The 15,591-nt window shown below is 44.8% G+C and overlaps 1 long non-coding RNA gene across 1 annotated transcript; it reads left to right on the forward strand.

The window, feature by feature from the left end:
* The first annotated feature begins 1,478 nt into the window (after positions 1-1,478).
* On the forward strand, positions 1,479-15,125 carry LOC136871832 (uncharacterized). The gene is made up of 2 exons (XR_010859830.2): positions 1,479-1,609; positions 14,754-15,125. It is a non-coding gene; the product is annotated as an uncharacterized lncRNA (long non-coding RNA).
* The last annotated feature ends 466 nt before the right edge of the window (positions 15,126-15,591 follow it).

The raw sequence follows: 15,591 nt of genomic DNA on the forward strand, positions 1-15,591 counted from the left end.
TCAAAATCCGTTTCTGCGCCTAGATCGCCCCTTTTAGTCGCCTCTTACAAGAGGTCTGCTTCCCCTACCCACAGGGTGTATGAAGGGAGAAAACAATGCTCTTAAATAGTAATGGCGTGATCGATGAATCAGTGCTCAAATACAAGATGCTTAGAGGGTTCCAGCGTGGTCGATACTGGATACGATAAAACGAGGAGTGTGGATGTAGGCTTGTATGCATGACATAGTTTTCATTTCCTCAACAGGAAAATACGCCGGCGTCGTGTCGTTAGATTTACAGGTATGTAAATACTTATGTTGTACATGAGCAGACTTCCGGCATCCCAGCATCTCTGAACACCGTAAACGTAGTTAATGGGACCTAAACAAGTAACATTATTATTATTATTATTATTATTATTATTATTATTATTATTATTATTATTATTAAGAATAGCACATCCAAGAGTTGCAGCAAACAGTTCGCCCAGATATACACCATTCACGCAGACCTGGGAGGCCTGATTGACGAAAACAATGTTTATCCAGGCGTCTTTGCGTTCCCGCCTAATAAAAATAAAGAAACTTACGTTCATTTCTTTTACTTTGTCTTGGAATTGACTCATCAGTGGAATCCTAACAAAATCACTATTGACTTCGAAGCAGCTAGGATATCAGTCAGCCCTACGAGAAGTATTTCCGACAGCATAGTTAAGTGGCTGTTTATTCACATGAAGCAATGTCTCTGGAAGACATTTCAGGATCTTGCCCTGACGACGAAATACCCGTCATCTGGTCGAATCCACCTTTTAACAGAATACACATTGGGATGTTTTATACTTTGTTTATAAATGTCAGAATATTATGTTTCCAAACACATGACGGGGTTTTTGAGAAACAATGTCTTAAACTTGACGCATGGTTGAAACACGTTTAAAAACGGGCAAGTTTTGCGTTCCACCTGCAATAAAAGTGATATATAAATTACACATACCAAACCTAACGAGGATAGTGATGGTGTGATTGGATTTTCTGTAAGCCTATTGGTTATTTCATAAACAACCTCCAAACTCGAGTACATAAAATATTTTGGTCGACTAGATCGATGACCGCACATCTCCTGTGGCAGGTGCCTCTCGCACCACGGACGACGCAAGCCGGGCATAAACACATATCAGCGACCGCGAATGATCGCGATTTTATGGTGCTATGGTGACCAGAAATGTCTGGACAGCGGTCTACAACTACAATCCTTGAACTGGTCGTGAATTCTTGGACTGTGGGCAAATGGTAGTCACACTACTCATCTACGACGGGTCTGACAGTATGGGGAAACAGGACAGGAAAATTGTACCTTGATGTGACACTAACATAAAAAAAGAATAAGTTCCAGTAATATATTATAAGGAATCTGAGAATTAGTGTTGTAATAACAAGGTCCCTCTGTCTCGACCTTTCCTGTATCGCACGTTGCCAGTTGGCAATAAAAAGTCTTTCATGACTCGTCACCAAAACAGGCTCGGTAGGGCTGGTTTCTTCCTAGTAAAGCTTCCCAGGCGCTATATATTGAGGTCTCGCGCAATGACACTCCGTCAGTGTTGGTCAAACATTTAACAAAGGCAGCGCTATGGTAAGTGTGTATCCCCTTATTATCTTCTAATTCAGTTCACTGGCCCCACCGATCTTGGGGTCAAAACGGCTAACAGTCTGGTTAGAATGAGTTCGATTCCTGGCTGTGCTAGGTGTCCTTCAGAAGGTCTGTAACTCGGCAGTTAAAATCATATTATTATTATTATTATTATTATTATTATTATTATTATGACAGGAAAACTGGAAGAGGTCTGACCCTTGGGAGCTTGAGGGTTGTTGTTGTTTGAGTCATCAGTCCATAGACTGGTTTGATGCAGCTCTCCATGCCACCCTATCCTGTGCTAACCTCTTCATTTCTACGTAACTATTGCATCCTACATCTGCTCTAATCTGCTTGTCATATTCATACCTTGGTCTACCCCTACCGTTCTTACCACCTACACTTCCTTCAAAAACCAACTGAACAAGTCCTGGGTGTCTTAAGATGTGTCCTATCATTCTCTCTCTTCTTCTCGTCAAATTTAGCCAAATAGATCTCCTCTCACCAATTCGATTCAGTATCTCTTCATTCGTGATTCGATCTATCCATCTCACCTTCAGCATTCTTCTGTAACACCACATTTCAAAAGCTTCTGTTCTCTTTCTTTCTGAGCTAGTTATCGTCCATGTTTCACTTCCATACAATGCCACGCTCCACACGAACGTCTTCAAAAACATCTTTCTAATTCCGATATCAATGTTTGAAGTGAGCTAATTTCTTTTCTTAAGAAAGCTCTTCCTTGCTTGTGCTAGTCTGCATTTTATGTCCTCCTTACTTCTGCCTTCGTTAGTTATTTTACTACCCAAGTAACAATATTCATCTACTTCCTTTAAGACTTCATTTCCCAATCTAATATTTCCTACATCACCTGCCTTCGTTCGACTGCACTCCATTACTTTTGTTTCGGACTTATTTATTTTCATCTTGTACTCCTTACCCAAGACTTCATCCATACCATTCAGCAACTTCTCGAGATCTTCTGCAGTCTCAGATAAAATAACAATATCATCGGCAAATCTCAAGGTTTTAATTTCCTCTCCTTGGACTGTGATTCCCTTTAAAATTTCTCTTTCATTTCCTTTACTGCCTGTTCTATGTAAACACTGAAAAGGAGAGGGGACAAACTGCAGCCTTGCCTCACTCCTTTCTGGATTGCTGCTTCTTTTTCAAAGGCCTCGATTCTTATCACTGCAGACTGATTTTTATACAGACTGTAGATAATTCTTCGTTCTCGGTATCTGATCCCTATCATCTTCAGAATCTTAAATAGCTTGGTCCAATCAACATTATCGAATGCCTTTTCTAGATCTACGAATGCCATGTACGTGGGCTTGTCCTTCTTGATTCGATCCTCTAACATCAGACGTAAGGTCAGGATTGCTTCACGTGTTCCTACATTTCTTCTGAAGCCAAATTGATCTTCTCCCAACTCTGCTTCAACTTGTTTTTCCATTCTTCTGTAAATGTAATGGGCCGCGAAGATGGTATGATTGTTATTTTAAGATGTGCAACTGGGCAACCATCGTCTCTTTTAACAATGATCGGAGGAAAAATAGAAAAAGTCCGACATTTCGAAAAATGAAAATATCGGAAAAAATAAAAGGAAGGGTCACACAGGACGTGAAAACGGAAGACTCCGTAGGTCTGGCAAACCTGATATTCCGTCAGGACTGGAAAAGAACAAGAGTTGACCAAATGAGGTCAGATAGGCAAGAGTAAGTGGTAGTAATGCTAGATTGAGCTAGAGGAATCATGGATGCCAAGTTAAGAGGCCTGGTCCCACTTTTTGTCACCTCTTACGACCGGCAGGGAATACCGTGGATATGTTCTACCACCCGCACTGACAGGGGTAAGAGTGCTTTTCTTGGTCTTCGAGTTAGAATCTCTTGACAATCTGGTTGGCCAGAGTTCAGTTTCCGTCTCTGTCACGAGTTCAAGATGGGTTGGAATGTCTGAAAAAGGCTGCCTCAGCGTCCTAAAGTGGGTTATAGTCATACCGTTCTAACTAGCATAGAAAAAGAAACAGGTCCGACACGAGAGTTGACCCAGGGAGGTCAGATTAGACACAAGTAAGTAAGAGCATTACAAATACATGGTCTTAGAAAATGACTGCTTGTCCATTTCATCTTCTTCTTTTCCTACACCTGTGGGATCGCGAGTGCGAACTGTGTCGAACATGTGGATTTTGCCCTGGTTTACAGCCGGATGCTTTTCCTGACGCCAACTCTACGTGGAGGGATGTTATCACTATTGCGTGTTGGTAGTGTGGAGTGTTCCCTGAATATGAAGAGGAGAGTGTTCGGACAAACACAAACACCCAGTGCCCGACCCAAAACAATTAATCACACGAGATTAAGATCGCCAATCCGGCCGGGAATCGAACCCGGTACCCTCTGAACCGAAGGCCTCAACAGAGGCCATTCAGCTCATGAGTAGAACGAATGATTGTCCTCCTCACATCTTATCATAAGTAAGCACACCACACTGTCCGCCGTCAGTGGTGTAGTGGTCAGTGTGATTGGCTACCACCCCTGGAGGCTCGGGTTCGATTACCGGCTCTGCCACGAAATTTGCAAATTGGTACAATGGCTGAAACGGGGACCACTCAGCATCGGGAGGTCAACTGAGCAGAGGGGGTTTCGATTCTCACCTCAGCCATCCTCGAAGTGGTTTTCCATGGTTTCCCACTTCTCCTCGAGGCAAATGCCGGGATGGTCCCTAACTTCAAGCCACGGCTGCTTCCTTCCCTATTCCTTGTCTCTCCCTTCCAAGCTTCCCATCCGTTCACAAGGCCCCTGTTCAGCATAACATATGAGGGCGCCTGGGCGAAGTACTGGTCCTCCGGCCAGTTGTATCCCCGACCCAAAGTCTCACACTCCAGGACACTGCCCTTTAGGCGGTAGAGGTGGGATCCCTCGCTGAGTCCGAGGGAAAAACCAACCTTGGAGGGTAAGCCGATTAAGAAATAAAGAAAATAAAGCATACCACAGCGCTTGGTGCGAAGAGCGAAGCCTAATTTCATAAGAGTCTCCTTTTTTCAAATTTTAAGTAGTTTAAAACGTCCTGTTCGAAAAATCGATGTCAGTCAATATTTGCACAGAGATTATAGTTCTGAGGGGAAGCATAACGAATAGTGAGCATTCCAAGTAAACTCTAATCAACAGATGATAATAATAATAATAATAATAATAATAATAATAATAATAATAATAATAATAATAATGTTATTGCTTATACGTCCCACTAACTACCTTTACAGTTTTGGGTGACGCCTAAGAGCTCGAATGTTTACCGCAGGATTTGTTTTACGTACTAGCGCATTTACCGACAGGGGACATGAGTATTTGAGCACCATTAAATACCACCGGACTGAGCGGCGATCGAACCTCCAAATTTGAGCTGTTAAGGCCAGTGCTCTACCATCTGAGCCACTGAGCCCGGCCCACCGTAGACCAGCGGTTCTCAACCTCTGACAAACCGCGGTCCCATAAATTATTTTTGAGAATTAATAAGGCCCAGCAACAATAAATGTACTCGTAAATACGTTTCCAATGTTTCTCAGTTCACACAAATTTAACTAACTTAAGTATTAATAAATACGTATTCAGTCATCTTTCTTATCCAGAAATTCGAATTACTCATATATTTGGAAGTACTTTCTATCCTTTGTCTGATGATAATTTAAAAAAGTGTAATTTTTTCTTTACGGGATATTATTGTCTGTCTCTGTGTTTAACACAATGGTTCATAATCCACATGTTCGGGATAATGCTTTCCAAATGGTAATTCCACCCTCTTGAAATGAGCATTAAGAATGTTTGAGAATGGATCCTGTGAGCTGTAATCGTCTACTTCTATAATATCATCTGAGCATGACTGAAAGATTTCACTGTTTCCTTCTGCGATTACATTAATGCAGAACTTTATTTTTTTTAATGAATGATTCAATATTCTTTAAAGCATTAAATGCTGTTATATCTGGACCTTGTGAAGTTTTAAATTCAACTCGCTTTTGTAACAAAATGTACCACTGACATTCGTTAGGTTGTCTACGCTTTCCGTATCCTAGAAATAATGGGCCAGGACACTTTTCTTTTCAACTGGAAAACAGCTCAGCTTACTTTCAGAATACGTATAACCCCTTCAGAACTTCACCACGGGACTGCCAACTATTTTCAGAATAGAGAATTCGAGGAGAATATCCCGCCTTCCGGCCAGGGCCTGGTACAGGGCAGCAGCCCGAAGGTTGAAATACACTGGTCTAATATAGCGTGGTAAAACGTAGGAGCATTGTGCATGACGACTGCCCTAAATAGAATAACTTGTCAAATGACGCGGTAGGCCTCTCCTCCAAAATATTGATTAGGTTATGATGAAGTGAAGCGTGAACTCCCTTATCCCGAGATGGTACAGCTCTTTCCAAGCACACCCCCAATGGAAGTAAATTGAAAATACCGATGTAACCACATAACAGCACTCCTGTCATTCTTAAATCACTGGCAGTACCGGGAATTGAACCCGGATCCTCAAGGACGGCAGCTGATAGCGCTAACCACTACGCCACACAGGTGAAAATGATGGTGATGATGATGGTTATTATTAATTACTTCATAATGAGTCACATCTCCAACGATTGTAATAACAAATAATAATAAATTATTTTAGCTATCCTTTAATCTATATAAATAAAGTTGTTGGGGGTCCGCTGCCTGTAATTTCGTTTGTTTTGCTATTTTTTCAGATATTTATTCGATTTAGGTCAACTCAAGACCGCACCAGTGGATTTCAGCTTTCGTGTCTGTTTGTCCGTCTGTAATTTCGTTGTACCTCGTACCAATCGGGGCCGACGACCTAGCTGTTAGGCCCCTTTAGTAGTTACTTTTGGGGGTTCGGCGGAACCTGGTACCGATGGCGGTACGAGGCCTGAACCCGTGAGTGACGTCACAGCGCGATGTGGGCTCACAGAGCGGTGCGGCCTGCTAGGGCTAAATATATTGGCTTAACCTCACAGACACCGGGTTCGACCCAAGGCTTAAGGGCGTTAACTTTACAGACCCAACTTTGATGCCAAAAACTGCAAGCTGGACCCAACTGCTAACGTGATTATAGTCAAGAGTGTAACCTTAACCTAACAGGTACGGATTCGACTCCAAGCTTAACTTCACTGGTCCTGGTTTCGACCCTAGGCTTAAGGGCGTTAGCTTTACAGTCCCGAGTTTGATACGAAAGAATGCCAGCTTAACCTAACTGCCAACGTGATTATGGACAAGAGTGCTAGGTTAACCTAACAGATTTGAAGTTCGATACCAGTCTAAGTGCATGCCTAACGTTACGCTGACCATAGGTTAATCTAACTTGACCTCCAGGATGAAATCGAGCCTCCTGCGTCGATTGACTCCTTGACATGGGGTGTAGCTGCAATTGTTTAGAAGTTAACATTTTGGAACTTTGAAGGCTGATAGCCTTGTAGTTTATGACAAAATGGTCAATCTGCTTCGATAGAAATACCGAAGTAAGGTTTGATCTTTCGAATGGCACCTTTATATTGATGATCTGATGATGGGAAAATTGTCAAAAAATATTTTTGATGGTAAACTTTCATGGCTGATAGCCTTGGCGTTACAGTTCATGTGGACAACACGTTGATATATTTCTGATGAAATCGAGCCTCCTACGTCGACTGACACGTTGACATGGGGTGTAACTGCAATTGCTCTGAGTTAGTTCCATAATAGCCCTTGTATATCGGCTATCTTGCTCATTAGCCCCTGCGTCAGCCTTCTCTTATTATAATACGCCTCTATGAATAAAGCATACGTATTAACCCTTATAGCTGCGATTTTGTTCCAAGTTCAGCTCCAAGTTCTGGGAGGTTAAGTTAGGTTAACGCGTGATCAGCGTAACGTTAGACCTGCACTTTTAGCCAGAGTGTAGGAAAGGGAAAATGGTTAGTTTTATGCGTGCTTAGCGAAAGGTTAAGTCTGCACTTTTTATGCGGTTAGTCCGAGTATCGAAATTAAATTCCGTTAAGTCAAGCTTACACTATTTTTGCCGTTAGCGTGGGAGGTTAGGTTCAGCTTCAACCCCCAAAGATGCTTCCTAAATGTTACACCCTCTATGAATAAAGTACTTGTATTAAGCCTTACACCATCTCCCTAGTCCCATGTGCAGCCGCCATCTTGTTCCAAGTTCAGTTCCAAGCTACCTTAAGTCGCTTTCCAATGTTACGCCCTTTTGAATAAAGCATACATATTAAGCCTTATAGCCGCCATCTTGTTCTAAGTTCATCTCCAAGTCCTGGGAGGCTAAGTTAGGTTAACGCGTGGTCAGCGTAACGTTAGGCCTGCAGTTAGCCCGGGTACCGAACTTGAAGTCTGTTAGGTTAACCTAGCACTCTTGTCCATAATCACGTTGGCAGTTAGGTTAAGCTGGCATTCTTGGGTATCAAACTTGGGACTGTAAAGCTAACGCCCTTAAGCCTAGTATCGAATCCATGACCTTTGATGTTAAGCTTAGAGTCGCATCCGCACCCGTTAGGTTAAACTTACAATCTTGACTATAATCACGTTAGCAGTTGGGTCCAACTTGCACATTTTGGCATCAAAGTTGGGTATCAAACTCGGGACTGTAATGCTAACGTCCTTAAGCCTAGTATCGAATCCATGACCTTTGAGGTTAAGCTTAGAGTCGCATCCGCACCCGTTAGGTTAAACTTACAATCTTGACTATAATCACGTTAGCAGTTGGGTCCAACTTGCACATTTTGGCATCAAAGTTGGGTCTGTAAATTTAATGCCCTTAAGCCTTGGGTCGAACCTGGGTGTAGACATGATGATGCTTGTTGTTTAAAAGGGCCTAACACAAAGTCATCGACACCTAATGGTACGAGATGGACGACATGATATGATAATTCAAATGTAAAAAAACATATCCACTGACTAGAGTTTAAAAGAAATGGTGATGAGAAATGATCATGAGATTAAAACAATCAGTGAATCTAATTTGCAATGCCTTATTTTCTAGTAAAATTATAGAATATACAGGTAACAATGGAGTAAAGCATTGCCTGGAAATACAAATGTATATACATAATTTACGTCAGACGTTAAAATAACACATTAAAATGCGCAACACAAACTAAAATGAAGTCAATAGGATAAAAGCGTAGTTAACACAAATACACTAAGGCAAAGAATACTATTACACATGACAAAAAAGACCACTATCCCTCATAAAACGAATGACGAGGTCTGCTGACTGCTCGTCATCTCGCAAGATGAGGGAGATGGTACTCGGAAGTTTTAGCCTACGGCACAGTTAGACCAAGTCTACACACTCCGTAAGGATGTGTACCATGGTAAGATGATCGTCGCAAGTACACACCGGAGGGGGTTCTCCTTTCAGTAAATAGGAGTGTTACTAAACATGGCCGATCACAAGACGACATAATACCACGGCTTCCCTCCGCGAAGCCCGAAGGGAAGTCCGCCATACCTTGGTTGTTCCTTTTATCGCTCTCAGCTTATTAGCCGGCCATACACGGAAAGGAATTCTGACAGGCGAGGTCTTTTGTGACTCATACCGACAGGCTAGGGCTGCTCGTTAGTGAGCAAGGTCAGTTTGAGGCGTTAACCGCTACAGACCAGATCTGTTGTCAGCACCTCAACGGAAAGACCTCGCCTCACAGATCAAGCCTCCTGTAAGGGAAGCATGGAGTGGACAAAGGCACTGCTAGGGAAATTTATTGAAATGTACAAAGAGCGGCTGTGTCTCTGACAATTAAAACATGAGGTGTCGCAATCAAGCGTTCTTCAGTATCCTACTTTCCTCCTTCTTCAGCTTAGAAGCTACAATATCCACAGTAAATACGCTTTCAACTAGACTGTTCTCCAGTAAGAGCTACGCAAAACAAGTCATTTTTTTACTAATGGCTTACGTCGCACCGACACAGATAGGTCTTATAGCGACGATGGGATAGGGAAGGGCTAGGAGTTGGAAGGAAGCGGCCATGGCCTTAATTATGGCACAGCCCATAGCATTTGCCTGGTGTGGAAATGGGAAACCACGGAAAAACCATTTTCAGGGCTGCCGACAGTGGGATTCGAACCCACTATCTCCCGGATGCAAGCTCACAGCTGCGCGCCCCTAACCGCACGGCCAACTCGCCCGGTAAACAAGTCCATTATGTATGTGTGGTGTATGTTTGGTATTCAGTCCGAAGGCTGGTCTGATCCTCCACAGTTATGCCAACAGCTGTCATAGATACCCTAGGCATCACTGGAAGAAGAGGGAAATGAGGAGTGAGATAGCTTCCCGTTGCTTTCCTCACCGAGCCAGAAGTTGCTCGCATATCAGTCTGCCAAACCCACTGAAATGCACGCACCAGCTGACCCTATGCGTGATATTTTCATACCATTCATAACAGGGACTGGCTGCATGTATGTATGTTCAGTCTTCAGCCCTAAGGCTGGTTGGATCCTCAACAGCTCTGCCATCAGCTGTAGGAGATGGCCTAGGCATTGCTGAAGAGGCGTACTAGGGAAATGAGGAGTGAAGTAGTTTCCCGTTGCTTTCCTCAGCGAGCCAGAAGTTGCTATTACATATCAGTCTGCCAAGCCCACTGAAATGCATGCACCAACCGACCCTATGAGCAATGTTTTCACACTAATCAGCAGGGACAGGCTGCATATGGAATGGCATTACTAGCATCGCTCATACCTCAGTCACTTTCATATTGTTAAAGCCAAGGATAAGACAGAGACAGATCAATGAAAGTAACAAAATACTGGCTGCATAAGGAATGGTATTACTAGCATCGCTCACAGCCGCGTGCCACTGACCGCACGGCCAACTCGCCCAGTACCTGCTTACCTAACAGCATATCATAATCGCTGTAGTCCATTCGCAAGTAATTCTTGTAATCGTCCGGTTCATTTTCTCTCAGGTGTTGTATCAGACTTATGTGACTAAAGCTGTCTCGCTCTCCTATCCATGATTTCATCAACTTCGATCGATTTTTTTGTTTGCATGATTTAGCATATAGCAAAATGCACATTCCAACAGCCGCAACAGCATTTTTTTTTCCCTCTGGACACCGTCTGCTTCGATGTCCATCGCACAGTTCTAAGTACGGCAGACCCGACCGGCAAGGATTTCAAACTAGTTTGAAAGGCCAGCGGATGAGGCTTGGCCTGCTGAGAACAAAGGGATCATTCCATTAACGAGAGGGTCTGGAATGTTGACAGATTATGTTGCACAACACGACAGGCTTGGAGTCACAGTTGATGGCGAGCAGCGGGCCGGGTCTCTGAAGGTCACGCCTGGCAGGCGGTCTGTCGGATCTGGCCCCAAAGGCGAGGCCTGCCAAAGAATCTGTCCGTGTATGGCCAGCTATTGGGAAGTGGAATGGCCTGCCACTGCACCTCCCAATGAGACATGACCAGATGTCTCAGCTGAGAGCGAGTATCACTTGCTGAAACCTTGAAAGGCAACGGGGGCAGTGTAACTGCCTCCTTGGCAGCCTGATCTGCTAACTCGTTTCCCTCTATGCCCATGTGGCTGGGGAGCCACACAAACGTGATTCTGGTGCCGGCATCCGAACACCCGGCCAGCAGGTCCTGGATCCGCTGCACCAGGGGGTGCCGAGGGAAACAGGTATCAATAGACTGGAGCGCGCTTAAGGAGTCAGTACACACGAGAAAGTGTCGGCGTTCATTGTACAGTGCGTACCGCAGAGCTCCACAGATAGCATAAAGCTCCGCTGTGTACACACTACAGGTTTCCGGGAGAGCTAAAAGAAACCGATCATTTCCGACAACGAACGCACAGCCCACCTACGAATCTGTCCTTGAACCATCCGTGTAGACGACGACTGAACCTGGATAGCGGCCAACAACGGACAGGTAGAGCCTCCGATAAATCGAAGGGTCCGTGTCTCCTTTCGGGCCAGTGTGCAAATCCAGGATGATTTCAGGTCGTCGTACTACCCACGGAGGTACCCCACTTGGTTGTATGACAAGGCAAGGAATCTTTTTTGCTAGGGGCTTTACGTCGCACCGACACAGATAGGTCTTATGGCGACGATGGGATAGGAAAGGCCTAGGAGTTGGAAGGAAGCGGCCGTGGCCTTAATTAAGGTACAGCCCCAGCATTTGCCTGGTGTGAAAATGGGAAACCACGGAAAACCATCTTCAGGGCTGCCGATAGTGGGATTCGAACCTACTATCTCCCGGATGCAAGCTCACAGCCGCGCGCCTCTACGCGCACGGCCAACTCGCCCGGTAGGCAAGGAATCGAAGGTACGTCAAACAATTCATAACAGCAATCCAAGCGTATCCCAACCGGCCGCGTCGCACGAGGGCAAGCAGCGTACAACAAACGGTTGCCATTGTTGAACACGCAGGGATAGCTCGGATGAAGTGGCATCTGTCGCAAATTTGCAGCATACGTAAGGAGGAGTTGCTGGCGCCTCAGGTGTAAAGGCGGCACACCAGACTCAGCGAGCAGGCTAGCGACGGGGCTTGTTCGAAAAGCTCCCGTCGCCAACCTAACCCCGCTCTGGTGGATACTGTTCAGCTTCGCAAGAACGCTTGGTCTTGCGGAGCCATATGCTACACTGCCGTAATCTTACCGGGATAAAATGTGTGCCCGATAGAATCGCAGGAGCACCACGCGGTCAGCTCCCCAATTAGTGCTGCTAAGAAACTTCAAGAGGTTAAGCCTCTTGGTGCATTGCACTTTTAGCTGCCGCACGTGTGGCTACCACGATAATTTACTATCGAAAAGGAGCCCAAGAAATCGGTAAGTGTCAACAACGGGAAGAACGACATTTCCTAAATAAAGCTCCGGATGAGGGTGAAGAGTACGGTGACGACAAAAGTGGACAACAGAGTTCTTTGTGGCAGAAAACCGAAAGCCATGTTCTATGGTCCACTGCTCCACCCTCCTAATAGCTTGTTGTAATTGTCGCTCTGCGACTGCCATATTACGCGAGCTATAGTGCAGAGCAAAATCGTCCACATATAGAGACGGTATAACTGCTGGGCCAGCAGCAGCAACAATACCGTTTATGGTAATCGCGAACAGAGTGACACTAAGGACCGATCCCTGTGGTACTCCATTTTCCTGAACATGGTATTGCGAATATGTCCTCCCTACTCGGACACGGAATAAACGGAGAGACAAGAAATTCGCAATAAACGCCGGAAAGTTACCTCGGAATCTCCACTGATGCATGACTGAAAGGATACCATATCGCCATGTGGTGTCATAGGCCTTCCGTAAGTCAAAGAAAACAGCTACCAAGTGCTGTTTGCGGAGAAACGCATCCTGGATAGAGCTCTCCAGGCGTACCAAGTGGTCAGTGGTAGATCGAGCGGCTCGAAATCCACATTGGTACTCGGACAAGAGTCCTTGTTTCTCCAGACACCACACTTAGTCGGCGATTAACCATCCTCTCAAAGAGCTTACACAGGCAGTTCGTAAGGCAAATCGGCCTGTAACTTCCTGCATACTTAGGATCTTTGTCAGGCTTAAGGACAGGAATGACTATGCTCTGTCGCCACTGAAATAGAAACTCGCCCTCTATCCAGATTTTGTTGAACACACAAAGGAGATATAATAGACTATCCTCACTAAGGTGTTTCAACATCTGGTTATGGACATTGTCTGGCCCAGGAGACGTGTCCTTGCAAAGCGCCAAGGGGCTGCGGAGTTCCCACTCCATATAGGGCACGTTATAGTCCTCTGAAGCTTGAGTGGCAAAACAAAGGTGATGACGTTCTGCCTCCCGCTTCAGAGCGAGGAATTCACAATGGTCATTCCCGGAACCAGATACATCCGCGAAATGACGGGCTAGGTGGTTAGCTATCGAGAGTGGTTCAGTAACGATACTGCCTGCAATGGAAATTCTCGGTACAGAAGATGATTCTTGGATATCCGAATTACGTCGAATTTTAGTCCACACTTGAGAAAGCTTTCTTACTTTGGCGAATAAGACCTCGCGCCTTAGCGCGGAGTTTTTTAAATGTTACCAAGTTAGCCGCAGTAGGCTGCCTACGATTGCGCTTGTGAGCGCGACGGCGTTCTTTGATAACTGCTGCAATTTCTTCGTTCCACCAAGGAACGAGTTTTCGCCAAGGAGTCCCTGAGAAGGACGGAATGGACTCAGCAGCAGCAGCAGCAGCAGCAGCAGCAAGAATAACTTGTGTTTTGTTATTTCGTCGTCTACGGTCCGCCCGGTCACGTCGTTAAAGACTGCTAGTGATGTGAACTTTGGCCAATCAGCATGTTTAAGAATCCATCCAGGAGGACCATCGACGGGCTTTTGTTTCAATAAGCCTAGACATTTAGGCCGTGTAACATCATCTAAGGTGAAGGGCGCGCTCTTAGCTAGCAGCCCTCAAGGCTCTGTGAGCCCACGCCGCGCTGCAACGTCACTCACCGGTTCAGGCCTCGTTCAGGGGGGCACCGGTACCGAGTGCTGGTGAACCCCGCAAAAGTATCTAGTCCCTTTAAACAACAAACATCATCCGACCTTCAAAAACGATTTGCTAAAAACGTGGCTTACAAATAAATGTCCTTCTCGCTAAGCACTACACTATTTCAATGTTTCCCTACACCACTGCAACCTGCTGGATGCCGATGATATGGACATGTATCACGAGCAGAATGATGGAACTGAAGAATGGATATGACGAGGCGACAAGAGCGTGCCATTCGTCCGGGTCGCCAAACCGTGGACTGTCATCAAGAGCTTATTGCATTTTATCGTCCTTATATGCAAGTCAACTCGGTAAGTATCGGTCTGCGATCGTTGGAGGTGAACGCCAGCGGATAAATACCTGCACGTCCCCGGGCTGAGTGGTTAAGACAGTAGAGTCCAAGTTGGCGTGTTCGATTCCTGTTAATTTGTAGAATACGCCAGCTTCATGTCCGTAGATTTACCAGCACATAAGAGACAACTTTAACTGCGCCACCTAGGACAGCTTTAACGTTTTTCTTCTAGGAGTATTTCCTTCAGAATCAGCTGTCCGGTGTTTGTAGGCTACTACATAGTAAAACACTTCAACTTAAGGATAAGGTACATAATTTGAGTGAAACTGGTCGTTTAGTGTGTACTGATAATAGTCCATTATTGTTACAGAGGTTGGTATTTCTGCTTCTTGGTATTGCGGTTTTCTGCCTGGTCGCCGCTAGACCTGGTCCTACGAACGATCACGTTTACAAGCCTCCCAAGAGTGTGGAAGATGATCCCTGCTCCTTCAAGCATCCTATCTGCTTCGCTGGCATGACACCGGAGGAGATTCGCAACATTCCTGATAATTACCAGAAACCTGGTTGACAGAAGAGGTGATCTGTAACATTCCTGATACTTTAGAGAAACCTTCAATAACGTCTCTGGAAATATTAAAACATTGACATTTAAATTAAATTGCACTTCTTTAGTCCCTGTTACTTAATACAGTCCAAGAAATACGCAAATATCATTTTTTGTCATTAAAGTAAACCTTTAAAGGAGTTTAGTTGTGTTGCTAATAGTTTTATTCCTTTTCTTCGTGGATGGACGACAGTAGGCTACAGTTTTTGGTTTTACTCGGCTGTAGCATGAAGTCACCCATCACATATTAAAATATACAGATGATTACACAAGTACTATACGTTGGGCTAAGGCTTGATGCACCTTTTCACTATCTTCCCTCGCTAATCCCGGATCGTCATGCTAAGAAGACGCCTGAAGAATAGGCGACCTCATACCTAGCACCTTCCTCACAATGTAGCAGGTAAGTGGTAAATGACCTGTACAGAATACCAGTTCTTACAAACAACTATTGGGAGGGTGTTTGCAGAATGAAGTTACGGAACACGTTATAATTGCAATACCAGTTCCATGTACTCTGATATCCTTGCTGCTGCTGCTGCTGCTGCTGGTAATGATGATGATGATGATGATGCTTGTTGCTTAAAGGTGCCTAACATCTAGG

This window comes from Anabrus simplex, chromosome 4 (genome assembly GCF_040414725.1).
Source record: "Anabrus simplex isolate iqAnaSimp1 chromosome 4, ASM4041472v1, whole genome shotgun sequence".
Taxonomy (NCBI): Eukaryota; Metazoa; Arthropoda; class Insecta; order Orthoptera; family Tettigoniidae; genus Anabrus; species Anabrus simplex.